We start from the raw sequence: 16,611 nt of genomic DNA on the forward strand, positions 1-16,611 counted from the left end.
ACCTTCAGTGGATATGGGAAACTGTTGGCTTGGGTGGTGCCAATGCTGTTTGACAGCCATTTATGTAGGCATAATCATCTAGACATAAAACATTGCAGACATATCTGTGAGTCTTCTATAAGGTCTTTTGGTTGTGTTTCTGTTAGTTAATATATCCCAGTTTAGTATGGTACTTATATGACTTGTTTCTATTTGTTATATCTTATATGAAAAAGTAACTGTTGAGCATTGTTCTAAAAACCATTTTGTATTTACTGACACATCTTTGCTATCGTTCCTCTCATACTCTGCTCTAAGTGTGGCCACTGCCTTGGAGATCATATTAGAACCTCGACTCCTTTGAACCAGGGACCAGTGTGTCCACCTCTATGTTCTTTATGCCTTAGACTGATCCCGGCAAAGAGGAAGCAATTAGTGAAAATGAGTCAAATGAAATAAAATTTTTTTTTTTTTTTTTTGGTTTTTCGAGACAGGGTTTCTCTGCGTAGCTTTGCGCCTTTCCTGGAGCTCACTTGGTAGCCCAGGCTGGCCTCGAACTCACAGAGATCCGCCTGGCTCTGCCTCCCGAGTGCTGGGATTAAAGGCGTGCGCCACCACCGCCCGGCTGAAATAAAATTTACACTTCATAGAAAACTGAACTTTTATGCAATACTGACCTTGCTTCTCGTTATTAAGTGTGATGAATATTCCTTCTCTTCTGAGAAATTGGAAACAATATGTGATAATAAGGATACTGAGATAAAAGACAACATTTCATGACTATCTGTGGACAAATTTTATGGTCTTTATACAAAGTAATCCTTGTGAACTGGCATGCATTATGTTTTTATGACACACATTTTGTCAACATATGACAAGTTGTATGATGATATTAGGGAAAGGATGGGGTTAATAACTCAACAATGAAAACTAGAAATTGTTCTGTTATTTATTGAATGCTTCTAGGAAATATCACAAATACATGAAATTATTGATTTTTCCAGGAAGAATTTGCATAAGGTACATAAGGGAGACTTGGATTGATGTGAGCACTGTGGTCTGTAAGTCGGATGGTCAGATTCCCATATGTTCTCCTGTGGACTTTTTGTTGGGTTGTATTTAAGAGGGAAGTGGCTGTAGCTCTTTTCTGCCTGTAGTATTGTCTTCTCCTTTTGGAAGATGGTATAAACACTTGAAGAGTGATAAATAATGCAGTCATAACTTGAATAGCACAGCTGATCATGACCACTGGGGAATTACTGCACAATGTGAGCACATTTTCACCAACATCAAAGGATATTCTGGCTAGCGTTCTCTGGTCACATACACAGGGTAACTCAGAAATGGGACTTTAATTGTTCTCTGAATTTGATTTCTATAATATTCTGCTAATTCTATGCCCTTCTAGTCTTCCAACAAGTAATGATAAGTGTGATACATGTAATTTGACTCAACACTTCCACTTTAGGGACGCTTTTCTACAGAAATAAAGGCACTTAAACATTATGGCTGCTTATTGACAAAGTCTTCTTAAACATTATTTTTTCTCTACTTTTCATCTTTTTTCCCCTCATACGCTACATCCTGACTGCAGTTTCTCCTCCCTCCACTTTCCCAGTTCCCCTCACCACCTCCCCTCACCCCCAGATCCACTCCTCGGTTTCCCTTTTGATATCAACTGGACACGGCATAAAAAGATGCAGTAAGAATAGACACAAACCCCCATACCAAGGCTGGATGAGGCAACCCAGTAGGAGGAAAAGGGTTCCAAGAGCAGGCTGAAGAGTCAGAGACACTCCATTCCCACTGTTAGGAGTCCCACAAGGACATTGTGGTAGCTCCTAGGGAATGGCACTATTAGGAGGCATGACTTTGTTGGATTAGGTATGGCCTTGTTGGAGGAAGTGTGTCACTGTTAGGCTAGCCTTTGAGATGTCCTTTGACACTCAGTTCACTTTCTGTTGCCTAAGGATCAAGATGTAGAACTCTCAGCTTCTTCTCCAGCACCATGTCTGCCTGCATACCACCTTGTTTCCTGCCACGATGATAATGGACTAAACCTCTGAAACTGTAAGACACCCAGTTGAATGCTTTCCTTTATAAGAGTTGCTGTGGTCATGGTGTCTCTTCACAGCGATAGAAACCCTAACTAAGACAGAAGTCAACTACACAGCCATAATATATATACAGAGGAGCTACTCAGACCCACACAGGCTCTGTGGTTATTGCTTCAGTCTCTGTGAGTCCCTATCAACCCTGCTTAGTGGATTATGTGGGCTGTGTTCTCATGGTGTCCCCAAACCTCTGGCTCTTACAATCCTTTCTACCCGGAGTGTGAACAAACTGCAAGTATTTTGGCTGTCCACGCATAGGGCAGTGATTGGACAAAATTTAGTTAGGTGTGTTAGATATGCACATGTGTAAAGATAAAACAAAAAGTGTATCATTCTCTTTTTTACTTTAAAACATATCTTAAGTAGCCCCCTAAATAAGTTCATATGGCTATTTATTATTCTTCAATGTAGACTTTGCTCTTGAGATGAGATTAGAGGGTCACAGCCTGATGAAGATTGTTTCTTCCTTATATAACCATTTGAGTTGTAATGAACATACAGCATTTTTGTGACTAGGAATATCTAATAAAGTTAAAACACATGATAGCGCGTGATCAAAGAGGGCTGGCTCAGTTTTGGAAACAAAAATACTTCAATTGGAATAAATTGTCAGAGTATGATGAGGATTCAAGGTGATTTAAAACTTGGATGACACACTTAAAATTCAACTACAAAGTAATGAACCTGTTTTGTTTGGGTTTTCATTTTCACAAACTAAAGTCAAAGGTATTTTTAGGAAAGCAATAGCACAAAGCTTATAGAGATCAGTAGCAGCATTTGAATGACCATACTCTTACAGAATTGAAGAAAGTAATAGTTTAGAGTCAGGAGCTAGAGAGATGGCTTTGAGGTTACGAGTGTTTACTGCTCTTGTGGAAGACCCATGGCCAAATCAGCACTCTCACGGCAGCTCACAGCCATCTATCACGCCAGTCGCAGGAGACCTAATACCCTCATCTGCCTGTGTCAGGCTCTTGTATTCATGTGGTACACATAAATACACTCAGGCGCACATGCACACACAAACACATACACTCACATATACATAAACACTCACACACACTTATATGTATAAACATATATATGCCAATTTCTATCCTCTATGGTCACATCTACTATGTATTTGTACATATGGTTGTGTGTAGAGAGACATGCTAGTTTATATGAATTGAGCAAGGGGCAAAAAAGAAATACCAACAACGACTCTCACTACTAGAGAGTTCAAATTCCTTCTAACTTGCATTATTCTCTCCCATTCTTTATGTTAATACATCATTTCACTCTCATTGTTACTTATGTTGCTTAAGCAGTCTTGTGACTTTTCCCAATTCAAATGTCACTTAAGAATCATATTGACATACTTTCCCTTGTCATGCTGTCCTTGTGAGAAAAGCATTTTAAGTGTTACAAGGAGGTGCTGTTACTATTACAAAGGTTATTATAGGAAGGATAAAAGGACTCCATTGGGAACAGTAGCCCCATACATGAGACAAACAATGTCACACAGTTCCAGAGGCGTTGTAAGGAGAGTGGAGTGTACAGATTAGTGCAGATAATGCAGGGAAATATGTGAACCCAAGTTCCCTCTATGGAAATAAACTGGGAAATGCAGAGGAATCCGCAGCATGATGTACTAGGAGCACAACAGGGTGCAAACGTATCCTGTGACTGGTTATCTCCAGAGCACTGGGACTCGGTCCAGCTACTTTGATCCTCTAGAGAAGCAAGACGGCTTCATCGTGTAAAGCTAATTTGGTAGAGTTCACAGGGAGTGCAGAGCTGGGTCTTAAAGGAGACTGCCTGGGTGACCTCACTGCAGGGCACACAATGGCTTGGGCGCCTGCCATTCTCCTAAAGAGAGATCTTTGATACTGCCTTTTTAGTGTCTCTGTTCCTCCTGAGGTATGATCTGCTAGTTGGAGAAGGAGTTTATGGCAAATACTGAACATGGGAACATTATGCTCTTCAAATCTTTCAGGGGGTCTTGATGTAAGCAGTAGTCCTTCTTTAAAACAGTGGCCCTCTGTCCCTTCCAGCAGACAGTGGTGTGTTGGGAAATCTTTGCAGCATTCCAGTGGAATCATTGTGACTTGGATGCGTCATTAAGCCAAGGCCAGGAGCTATGGAACATATTACCTTACCAAGAGAAACCTGCCTTGCACGGCTGTGGCATTTGCCAAAGTGGCCCTCACCCTGAGAGTCCCGGAGTGTGCCTTACATGGTAATAAATTACATTACCAACACCCGTTATGACCTCAGTGAGAGATGAGTGTAGCCAAGAGCAGCTACATGTTACTGTCAGTTAATTAGGGTTGGTGTTCATTAAAAGTGGGAGGGAGAGCCCGGAAATGGTCCATTACTCATTGTGAATGGAAACATGGGACGGCATAAAGGCTGCCCAAATAACCACTGAGAACACGAACCAGAAAGCATAATGGAGACCAACCTAGTGGTACTTAGCTGGAGTGCTTTATTTTGTACACACACACACACTCACAGGCACACTTGCAAACCCTCTTGCCCTGGGCCTGCACCTGTAAGTTTATACACATTTCCAGTACATCCATGGTTTATACGATGGGCTGAATTGTGCCCCCTCTCAAGACAAAAAGATGTTGAAGTGTGAGTCCTCAGGACTTGAGAATGCAGCCTTGTGTTTGGAAATAGGATCATTTCAGATGTAATGAGGTAGATGAGGTCATACTTGATTAGCGTAGGCTCTAATTCAATGTGACTGATTTCCTTTTAAGAAAATGGAGACAGAAGGAAGAAAATGTCACACCATGAAAGAGATGCATAGATACTGAGGGAAGCCGGACATGTGACTACAGGAAGAGGGTGGAGTTACGCTGCCATAAGCCACAGAATGCTCGACGGCACCAAAGACAGGGAGAGAGACTCTCCTTGAGGGTTTTGGAGGGAACGTGGTCCTGCTCATATTGTGATTTTTAGATTCCTACTCTCCCACACCGTGGTGCACCGAATCTCTGATATTTTAACCCCCTCAATTTCTAGCACTTTATATAGCCGCCCAAGGAAATGAACAGAGCTCACTTCCGTTAAGCAGACGCTTCACCTGGTGTTCTGTCACGTGTGCCTCTCCTTTCGCATACTCAGGCTTACGCCTGGCTTCAAACAATTCACAGATGAACACAGGAGCCGATTCAGTCGCATGTCAAGCAACTACTGCCTCTCTCATTGTGATCGGAACAAAATAAAAGACGGAGAGTCGTGAGATGAGTGAACAGTGTTACGTGCACTGTTTTGGGAGCAAAGGAAATGAACTCATTTGCGTGCGTGCGTGCGTGCGTGCATGCGTGCATGCATACGTGCGTGCGTGCGTGTGTGTGTGTGTGTGTGTGTGTGTGTGTGTGTGTGTGTGTGTGTTTCTTTGACCTATGAAATGATTGTAATAGAATTATAGCAAAGGTCTATATTTTGAATATATTTACCTTGGATAAAGAAACCATGGTACATGGACCCAGTGGAATACTGTTCAGTCCTATGAAAGAACACACTCAGGAGCTGAAGAGATGGCCTGGTCAGTTAAGTGCCTTCCAGACAAGAATGAGGATGGAAGTTTTGATACCTGTTACCCACATAAAAGTCCAGATATGGTGACTCATCCATAGCTCTGGCATTGGGGTAGGGGAGGGAGTGAGAGGAAAAAGGCGAGACAGGCAAAGCCCTAGGGCTTGCTGATCAGCCAGTCTTACCAATCGGTGAGTTTTGGGCTCAGTGAGAGACCCTGTCTCAAAAAAAAAAAAAATACAGTGAACAGCAATAGAGGAAGACACCCTAACATCAGTCTCTGGCTGCCACATGTATACACATGACATGTGCACACACACACACACACACACACACACACTACATACTGCACACACAAAGAATAAAGTTGTCAGTTATGACAAGATGGATGACCTGGAGATTGTCACGCCAAGTGAAATAAGGCAGGCACAGAGAGCCAGGTGCAGCATAGTCCCCCATCAAGTCAAAACAAGCCACTCTGAGTGTCAAAAAGAATGGCCATGTCTGAGGCTGGTGAGAGCAGAGAGGGACGGATGGAGAAAGGTTGATTAGTGGGTACCTAAGTTACAGGTAGATGGGAGAAGGAAGGTCTGGTATGCTAGTGCTCAGTGGGATGGTTAGAGGTGATGATAAAGTGTATTTAACAACAACCTAGAGGAGTTTTAAATGCTTCCCCACGAAGAGGTTATGATTAAGGAGACAGCTTTATTTACTATTATTTAAATACTATTATTCAATACATGTATTAAAATACCACATGGAATTCCACAACCACGTACAACTTTTATGTACCAGTTAAAAATAAAAACAAATAAGTAAATCCAAAAATAACATGCTTGTTTCATTACTTCTGTAATGTTGGTACTCCAATAAAGCTGCCTGCAAAGGACGGCTTATTTTTTTTTTAATTTTTTGCATTTAAATTTTACATTTCCCAGTTCTTAATTTTTCAATTTCTAATCTGTTCAAAATTTTGGTAGAAAAAAAAAGTAGCAAATGTTCACACCAAACTTTCAATATATATTTTGCTGTTATTCACTGCTCTTTTTAACTGGTAGTGACAGACATGAAAATACTTCCAAGCAAACATATCTTTGGTGTCCTGAAAATAATCTGTACAATTTCCCATCTTATGTATTTGCTGTTTGCAATGCTCATGGCAGCTTATGCCTGTGGGTTGGACTTTAAGACATGTAGCCATAATATAAAATGTCCTTGTATCAATTGTTCACGGGTTCTCATCAGAGCTCCCAAGGTTATAACTCCTGCCCACCGTATTTTATCCTTGAGATTCTACAAAGGAATCCTATTGTCTGTTTCCATATGTGTACTTGGATTTCTTAAAGGTGTACAAACTTAATAACCTTTTGATGATTTGTGTGTTTGTATGTGTGGCATATGTTTAGGTTAATGTGGGTGTGTGCATATAATTTGCAGGTACACATGCTATGTTTGCATCTGTATGTGCAGGCTAGATATTTGTGTTGGCTGTCTCCAATTGCCTTTCATCTTACTGTTTTCTTTTTTAAAAAATTTTATCTGCCATCTATGTATGTATGTATGTATGTATGTATGTATGTATGTATGTATGTATGAATGTATCTATCTATCTATGTATCTATCTATCTATCTATCTATCTATCTATCTATCTATCTATCTATCATCTATCCATCATCTATCTATTTATCATCTATCTATCATCTATCTATCTAACATGACTAAAAATATGTGGCTGGGTAGATCATAGACCCTGGGGTGAGCATACTACTACTATTTTGCTTGATGGACATGATATCAAACTGCCTTCTAACTACTTATCATTATACACATCTCTCAGTCCTCATTGGATAAACTTCTTTGTGAAGTGGGTGGCCGTTAGTACAGAGTCACAACAGGGCATCGCAGGAAATGCTCAACCTTAAATTGACGGTCTACAATCCTCCCCTCTGAGGCTCTTCCCCTTCCTTCCTTCCCTTCCTTCCTCCTCTCTTAAGATCCAGAGATGTCAAACTTGGACATTGTTCTGTAAGTCGTACCTTCCTCCTTCTCTTCTCCCCTTTCTTTCTTCCTTCTCTTTTCTTTTTTCTTTCTTTGTTTACTCTCCCCTTCTTCCTCCTCTTCTTTCTCTTCCTCCTCCTCTGCTTTCTCCTGACATCTCGCTCTCCTTCCTTTCCCCTAAAATTTTTACTTAATGATAATCCATTATTCAGGGTTCTACTGGAACAACACTTATTTTTTCTCAATAAATTAAATATTTTTATTTTAATTAAAATACTATTGCATGATTTCTCCCTTCAGTCCCTTTGGGATCCCCTCCTTCCAACTCCTGCCATTGCCATCCCACTCTCTCTCTCACACATTAATGGCCTCTTTTTCTCTGATTATTATTTTTACACACACACACACACACACACACACACACACACACACACACCTCACAACTTGCTAACTCTCTTTAGTGTTGCTTGTGTGTATATAGTTTCAGAACTGACCACTTGGTGTTGCATAAAGAATTAGTCTATCCCAGGGATGAGTTCCCCAACTGCTTATCCAACACTTGCTTAAGACAGTTTTTCCTAATATGCAAGAATAGATAGGGCTCCTTGGTTGCTTGATTCCCTAATCCATTTTGTACCTTCTGAGCATCACTGAATGTCAGAAGCCTTTGGGCCACGTCGTTGGACCTGAACACAAGGCCTCTGTTCACCCAGCTTCCTGAGGTGAGAGATAGCGTCTTTGGATGGGGAGAGATAATAAAGAAATAAACAAACCAGAAATCATCAGGTAGCAGTAAGTCCAATGGTGGAGAAACCAGAGCTCTTTGGCCTTGGTGGAAATCAACAGTGAAGTTCAGCCTGAGAATCAACAGGGAGTCAAGGGTAGGACATGCAATGCAAGGGTCCTCATTCACAGACTCTAGTGGGGAAGGGATGACTCCAGGAAGCATAAAGACGGTTTCAACGTATGAGTAGAGGGTGACAGAATATGTACAAGAGACAACTGAAGGCCGTTCATGATAAGGTGTTTCGATTTTAATGCTGAACACAATGAACATTCCCTAGAGGAGTTTAATTGTGAAGATGATGGGCTTAAATGATTTACAACTTCACAAATTCCAGTGTAAACATCTAATACAGCTTTCAGGTGGGGTCTACTACAGTATTCTGGGTGAAGGGGAAGGTGGTTTGACATTATAGAGGACACCCAGGAACGGAGAAAGAGAGACACGACAGACAATTCGGGAGAGAGTAAAACTAAGAGAGCTTGCTGGAAGATTCACTGTAGCCTGCAAAGCAAAATAAGGAGTAACTTTCCAACTGAGCAGCCAAGTTCACGGTGGCAGCAGTCCTTGAGATGGAGTGCCGAGAGACAACGGGTTTCAGATGGGGAAGAAAAGTCCTGTTTCAGGCATGGGCAGAGGAAGAAGTCTATCAGTCAGCCGAGTGGCTGTGTTAGGTAAACGGTGACTTCTAAGAATCTGGCATGCGTTATGGGTGGTGCCTGGAGTCCCCAGTTGGCAAAGCACATAGATATCATTGAAGCCTCCGGCCATGATAGAATGTGATGGAGGACCAAGACTGAGCCTTTAGAGACCTTGTCCTTTGGAAGACAGCCAAGTGAGATGCGAAGACAGACAAGGATGGAAACAAGCCTGCCGACTGCTGCTGCCGCCTCCACGCTTCTGCTGAGGTTGCTGCTTCCTCAAAGAAATCGAAACGATGCTTGTCCTGCTTGACAGAGTGTGCACCATGCTCCCAATGCAAAAATAGTTTATTGCTCCTATAATTCTCTTTGAATAACAAATTCCATTGTCTTTAGTAGATGGAGGTACCTGACTTGACTTTCTGCTGACGCCCCACCCAATGGATCTGGTTATCTCCTAGCCTCTTTTGGTTTGTTTGGTTGGTTTGATTTTTGTTTGTTTGTTTTAGATTTCAAAAAATGACCAGATTAAAAAAAGAATTAAAAGAATTAAAAATATCTCAAGGAGTCAAACATAGTCCTAACAACATGTAGGTACACTGAATATTGAAACTGAAATCAAGAGACAGGATCCTACAACATAGTGAGTAATTTCACAGTTTTCCATCAAATGCACAGCAACTATATATAGTCTAAAAAGTTAAGAAGACTGCCAAAGAAATGAAGTTTGATAGTTTGGGAACAAGGGGAGACAGTTAAAAGATAGGTATAAATGAAATGCCTTATCAAGGCATTGTGAACCGTGGCATGTATGTTTGCATAAACTTGAGTATGTGCTTGAAGGTCAAGATCTGTCATGCTCGCTTGGGATGGTGGAGGCTTGTACAAAAACATTCATCAAAACCCAGGCTGCATTCCATTTCCACAGCCCAGGATCAGGATGGCTCAGAGTGGTACTGCCGTGCCATTAGACATCTAATGCGAAGCTATCAAGGCATTCGGCTTTTCTCTGACACCCCTTGGGAGGAATTTTTTTTGCCAAGAGTCGTTCTCAGACCTGCCGCCTGTCAGGAATGAACTATGCTACCAGGTTCAGCTAGGACTTCCGTTGTCAAAACAATAATAGCTGTAATTTTCTCTCCCTCTGTTTACAGGAAACAAACCCTTCCTTCCTGTCCTCTGCCTGTAGCAGAAAATAGACAAACCAAGCAGATGTCCAGGGATGGCAGAGCAGTACCTGAGGCTGCAGCTTCCCTGGAGAGGGGACGAGCGGCAAGGGTCTGTGAAGATGAGGATGGACGTGGGAGAGGATGCGAGCACCCCGCACATCCTCCTTTCTCTGTTTTTAGTGTCTCTCCTACGACTGTCAGACGGGGAACTAAATATGGCCAGGGAAATCTCAAAACAGTTAAGAGTATTTTTAAACTCTTGCAGCCGCCTGTTTGCAGACTCGGTGACGTAGATAAACTGGTTGCAGAATTTCTCATGGGAATCCGGGGCGCTGCGACATGGCTGCTGGCTTGGGTTTGCATGTGCCTTTGGCCTCGTTAATGTGTCCCTTGGGGGTTCGTTTCACATCTTAAAGACTTGGGAAGCAGCAAAATCTGAGCGTGCCAAGAGAATGTACCAGGGGGCTATCAGAACTGTCACTCAAGCGTGGCCACGGAGGACCTGAGGAAGCTCGCAGCCTGGAGCCCTGGCTAAGGCGTGAACATGGGAGAATATTCCCTAACTATACTAGTATTCTAGGCACTTTATTCCTCATAGAAGTCATCGTTGCCGCTGTCCTTTATCTACCCCTTGTTCACACACGTTATCCAGCTGTTTTATAAATGTGGGTGTCCCCCCCCCCCAGCATTTGTGTTTCCAGCGACTGTGTGGAAATGTCTCGGGATAGGAAATACTTTACTTTGTTTGAGAAATGTTGATAGTCAAGCTTTTGCTTCGGGAAAGGGAAATTATGTTTGGAAATCGAATGAAGCTTAGGGGAGCAAGTTTTATATTGACTGGTGGGCAAATTACAGTTGGAGCAATGGATGCAGACAAAGCCGTCACCGAGTGCTGTTTCTCACAGGACTCCGGGGGCAGCTAGGAACCTGTGTCTTGGGTCACAGAATTCTTGGCGTCACTTGGGTCACAGAATTCTTGGCGTCACCAGTCACGCTATACAGCTGATTTCAGTGGTTGGGTTGTTTCCCTGTTGTTTAATGTTACTGAAATTTTTTTTGTTTTGTTTTGTTTTGTTTCTTTCCCAAGGAGACTATGTGCTTTACCTGGAGAAACTCACTTAGACGGTAGGGACTTAAAAGTTTTCAACTTGTTTTTTTCCTATTGCAATTTACATAGTATAGCCAACACTATTTTCACAGGGCTCGCTGCTTTTATGCTATTTGCTTTGCCATTGCTGTTTTTTGGGGCTGCCAACAAAACTGTATTTATTGTAAACCCAGCAGAGGGGCCCCTCCAGCAGCTGCATGCCCTCAGGCTATATGGTTCCTTCTCTGGTCTCTAGAGAAATGAACACAGCATGGACAGTGCCAGAGGGAGACAGATTTCTGTGTGATGTGGGGAGGGGAACGGCGAATTGAAACTTAGATTATCCTTCTTGAAGCTCTCTATGGAGAGCTTAGGTGTATGAAGAGATGTTCTCCCCTCCCCCAAGGAGTATAGGATTTTCAGTTGCATTTCCAGTCTGTGGACCTGATGCCCTCCCCTATACATAATAAAAATTTTTCAGCATGGGCTGTTTCTCAGAAGAGGTCCATTTGTTTATCCCAGTTATCACACAGGAGGGAAAGAGTCCCATGAGGTAAGGTCAGCAGTGGGGGATGAAGCATGTTCCAGTTTGGGCAAGAGGAGATCCCCACTGCCAGGACCTCTGCTCACTCAGAGGAAGCCGGGGTTTTGACACAGAAAACGATTTTGGCCGAGGTCACTGTGGAATACAGCTAAGACTTGCTAAGAGAGAGATAGTAAACACCTCAGACTTAAGTGAGTGTTGTAACAACAGCTGGAGTATGACTTGGTGGCTTTTGAAGTCATAGTGTCCCATAGTAATGTATATCCAGATTTAAAGAGTGTGTAAAGTTTAAAAATGAAGTTAAAAGTGAGTGAGTTTACTTACTGTTTTTCTTATAAAATTTTCCTGTTGTAACTAAAATTGCGAGGTGGTTTCTGAGGTTCACTGTTCTGGTTTAGGGTGAAAGGGGAGTGTTAATATGGTCAAACTTAAAAATTTACTCTTACTTGATATATCCCTCAGAAGGAAAAAAAAAAAAGCCTTGTTTCTCTGCTAGCAATGTCATAGCTGTTTTGGTTTATTCTGTTTTGTTGAAGCTCTTGACTCTCCGCCAGCACAAAATGTAAACCAGTTCCCAGGAAGAGGAGCTCCTTTCTCTTCCCATGTCCCCTTGACTCCCTGTATTCTGTCTGGCCTCAGAAAGAGCTTTCCCTGATCATACAGCTGGTGAGAATCTATGGTTGGGCCTTCCTTCTACAGTACATCTATAGAGCAGTTCTCTTACCCACTCCTGATGTGAGAATATTGTAAAAATCACATGGAGCAAAATTTAAAATACTTCCTGTGCTTATTTAAAATTAGTATTCAGCTCTGGGACACACTCGTCAGTGGAGTGCTTGCCTGACATGCCTAGATCTCGTTTGATCTCCAGCACTGTAAATTCACCACACATGAATATATTCATTTGATTAAATTAATGTAACTGTTTAGTCATTAGCGTTGTGCTAATGATGGTTGTATAACCCTAACTGGTGAGTGTGTGAATAGATTATCCAAACACAAAGCAAAAGTGAACACTTTAGTAAATGTTTAATTAAAAAGTAATTAAGAGCCAGGGAATTGAAGGTGCTTGCTACCAAGCCTGAAGACCTGAATTTGACCTCTGAGATCCACACAGTGAAGGGAGAGAACCAAACTGTCCTCTGATCTACACACACACACACACACACACACACACACACACACACACGCGCGTGCTCTTTGGCATGTATATACCCCCCGAAAATAAATAAAAATATTAAACAGAAACTATCTGAGGCCCTGGGAAGGTGACTCGGAGTTGGTGAGTGCTAGCCAGGCAATATGAGGGCCTGAATTTGAACTTCAGCGTGAAAACTGAGCGGGGCAGGTGTGTAATCCCAGCACTAGGCAGGAGGCAGAAGCCAGAGAAGCTCTGGCGCTTGCTGCTGGCCAATGTAGCTGCATCAGTAAGCTCCAGGCTCAAAAGAGCAGAACAGATAGCACCCGAGGAAGACACCTACCTTGGCACCTTTCCTTCACATACAATAGCACACGGGATACATATACACACATACAAGCACACAAAACTACCTACTACTTTATACATTGGAATACATTGTCTTTGTCTCTGGTGCTGGAGACCCAGTGATCAGCCATTGCATCTTAGAAAGAGAGAATAAAAGGAAAGACAAGACAGGCTCTATAAATGGACATTTTTAAAGATGTTAGACACCCAGCTGAGTTTCTTTATGTTTGATTTCTTACCATCTCATTTTCTTCAGAAACATGCCGGAGCACAGGGGTAGTACAAGAACCACTAGGGCATATTTCAAATTAAATTATCTTCATTCCTTTTGATTTGAATGCACCATGAGAAAAATGAGCTCCAAAGTGCCCCTCCTGGCTTTACCCTGACAAAGAGCATTCTTGTTTCCCTGCAGCCAAGAGGACTGTGAGAAAGGGCAAGGCGCCCGCTCTCTTTTCAGGAGGGGTGCTTCACTACAGCCATGGCCTTTCTCAGGGTTGTCAGTTTGCGAGGGAATCCTATGGGTCAAGCTAATAGTTAAATCAATTGCGTGCCTATATGGGAAAAAACTGTGCCTTATCAAACTTTGCAGTGTGAAGACATGAGTCTGGACTCCTTCACAAGCATCAGGTATTCGAATTATTTCAAAACATCAGTTAAGATTATGGCTGCGAAATACTTCGAATGCTGCGAAAGATAAATCAATCGCAGGCTTTTCTAAGAGATTAAAATATTCATTACCCACTCAGACTTGTGCTTCCCTAGGAGGGTGTGCCTGTTAGATCTCTGATCTTCCTCCCCATGCTACTTTCAGCTACTGTAATCAGAGCTAACCTGCTGGTAACATGATCCTGTGGTGTTGAAATGTCTGGTTTGGGGACCGAATTCTGTTTGCTCCTAGAATTATCAGTTTGCAAAAATTCCAATTTATGATTCATTTTTAGAAGCCTGAACTGATTAACCCAATCACTTTTAAGGAGACTTAAACAGATAGTTTTCACTCTCAGAAACGGGGAGGGGGGGGAGCTCCTGAATATCAGCCATACATCTTTATCCCATAAATTCTCAAATTTTTAACCACAAAAGCCTGTTACTCAGGACAAAGCCAGCCAGCCCTGGGTGTGAAACATGCTATCAATCATCTTGCTTTTGTGATGCTCTCTAACTTAGACATCTAACCTGATTTCATCTCTGTGATATAAGTGAATGTGAAAACCAAAGGGTCACCTTTCCAGCACTCTGTTGATCCAAACTATGTTAAGTGTATCCATGTTAAGGTGTGTGTAAGTTAGGATGAAGTTCAGCTGAGAGAGAGAGAGAGAGAGAGAGAGAGAGAGAGAGAGAGAGAGAGAGAGAGAGAGAGAGAGAGAGAATGAGAATCGAAAGTGAGTTAAACAGCTCCAGGGTCCATTGCTTCACATTTTAAGAAGATGGAGAGACTTGGTGTAGGCTGGTATGGTAACCCTGATCCTTCATCTGCTTCATTCTCCTATAACATAATACTACAGAGCTGGTTATTTATAAGAAACAGAAGTTTGTAAGCTCTCATTATGGAAGTCAAGGAGTCTGGACTGAGGAGCTGGCATCTGGCCAGGGTCTTCTGGGGTTGCACTATCCTAATCAAAAGGTCAAAGAGAGGCTGAAATAGCAAGGGGGCTAGACTCACTTTTTAACTGGGTACCCATTCTCCTGATAATGAATTCTCATCTTTCGTAATAGCACGAATCCATTTATGAGAACAGAACCTTCATGACCAATACCCTCTTCTTAACATGTTAGGACGACAAGTAAATGTCAGTGTTAATTTGGAAGGGCCCAAGTATTCTAGCTACAGAACCCTACAAAGACCCACCTTTCTCACTGTCTTGTTGTCTGTTCTCATAGTCACGGGGGTGATGTCATAGTCATGGAGGGGTGATGTCATAGTCACGAGGGATGTTTACTTAACAGTAGAGGGTCCACATGGGAGAAGGATTCCTACCAGCCCAAAAAGTATTCTGTAGGTGCACATGATATTTCCTCTTCATTTAATTGCTCTGAGCATCATTGCATTGTCACACAAGTGAGACTTGGAAATGCAGTTTTCTAACTAATTTCAAGTTCTGTCGCAAGGGGAAGGAGGAAATGGTTTTGCCAATAGGGACAATGCATACTTCCTGCCACAGGTAATACTGAAATCCAGGATTGCAGAAGAAAATTTCCCTTCACTGATCATTCACCTCTCCAATATTTATTAATTAAAAACTTTGTCTTAGGCACTGAATATTGAGACTACAATGATTGATTTGGCGCCCTATTATATTGAATGGAGAAAATCATCCTGTTCATGCCTATGGATGATTATGTAATAGAAGCACACACAGATTTTCTAGCTAGTCTAAATTGCCACTCAGACAGGATAGGGATAAAGAAGACTTCCAGGACACAGAGCAAAAAGCTTTGGGAAAGGTGGCTCCCTGGACATGTTAGAGGTCAAATAATGTAAATATGGAAAGCATGCTCATTGGGCTTTATTAATAAAGGAACTCTATGGTGGGCTCTTGAGATGCCGTTACTGGAGAATAGAGTCCAGCAGGGTAGAATATTAATGGTTAATAATGAATCAGAGAGGGGAAATACAGGCCACTTTAAGAAAAAACTCACAGGGTAAAGAGAAGGGGAATGACAGCCAATGACATCGAGGACGAGGGGAGGCTTCTTTTAGGGTTACAAAAAAATATATTTCAACACTTCCCCCAAAAGAGGAGGTGGAGGGTTGTTCTCTGAAATGCCAGGAGAGAAAGTAAAACCTAATGCCTAGTCAAATGGTCATAAGAAAGTGGCCATAAAACAGAACTGTGTCTAGCGGTGGTTTCTTTATTTTCTACTAAGCAGAAGTCAGTTTTGAGAAACAGGATAGGAGCCACGAAAAACAACTAGGCATGTTAAAAATAGCTATTCGTGCCTACAGAGGCGGAGAGAGGAGAGAGAGGATGAGTGGGCATAATGTGAACTCCTTTCTCCTGTCACCACCACTCAGGTCCCCACCACTGTGACAACTGCTGCTGTTTATTCCTCGTGTATTTTTTTTTCCCAGAGGTGTGTACCTGAAAGTTTTCCTGTGTCTCGCCCATTCCATAGCCACTCAGACCCAAGTAAACACACAGAGGATTGTATTAATTAAAACTGCTCGGCCATTAGCTCAGGCTTACTACTGACTAGCTCTTACACTTAAACTCAGTCCATTTCTGTATGTCGCCATGGAAAACATGGCTTTATCTGTGTATCATTACATGCT

General features: G+C 42.1%; 1 long non-coding RNA gene across 1 annotated transcript; it reads right to left on the reverse strand.

Moving 5' to 3' along the window:
• Nucleotides 1-914: 914 nt before the first annotated feature.
• LOC143268874 (uncharacterized) lies at nucleotides 915-15,225 on the reverse strand. The gene is made up of 2 exons (XR_013045016.1): nucleotides 15,187-15,225; nucleotides 915-1,238 (listed from the first exon to the last, which is right to left on the reverse strand). It is a non-coding gene; the product is annotated as an uncharacterized LOC143268874 (long non-coding RNA).
• Nucleotides 15,226-16,611: the final 1,386 nt, after the last annotated feature.

The sequence above is a fragment of the Peromyscus maniculatus genome, chromosome 16, assembly GCF_049852395.1.
Source record: "Peromyscus maniculatus bairdii isolate BWxNUB_F1_BW_parent chromosome 16, HU_Pman_BW_mat_3.1, whole genome shotgun sequence".
NCBI lineage: Eukaryota > Metazoa > Chordata > Mammalia > Rodentia > Cricetidae > Peromyscus > Peromyscus maniculatus.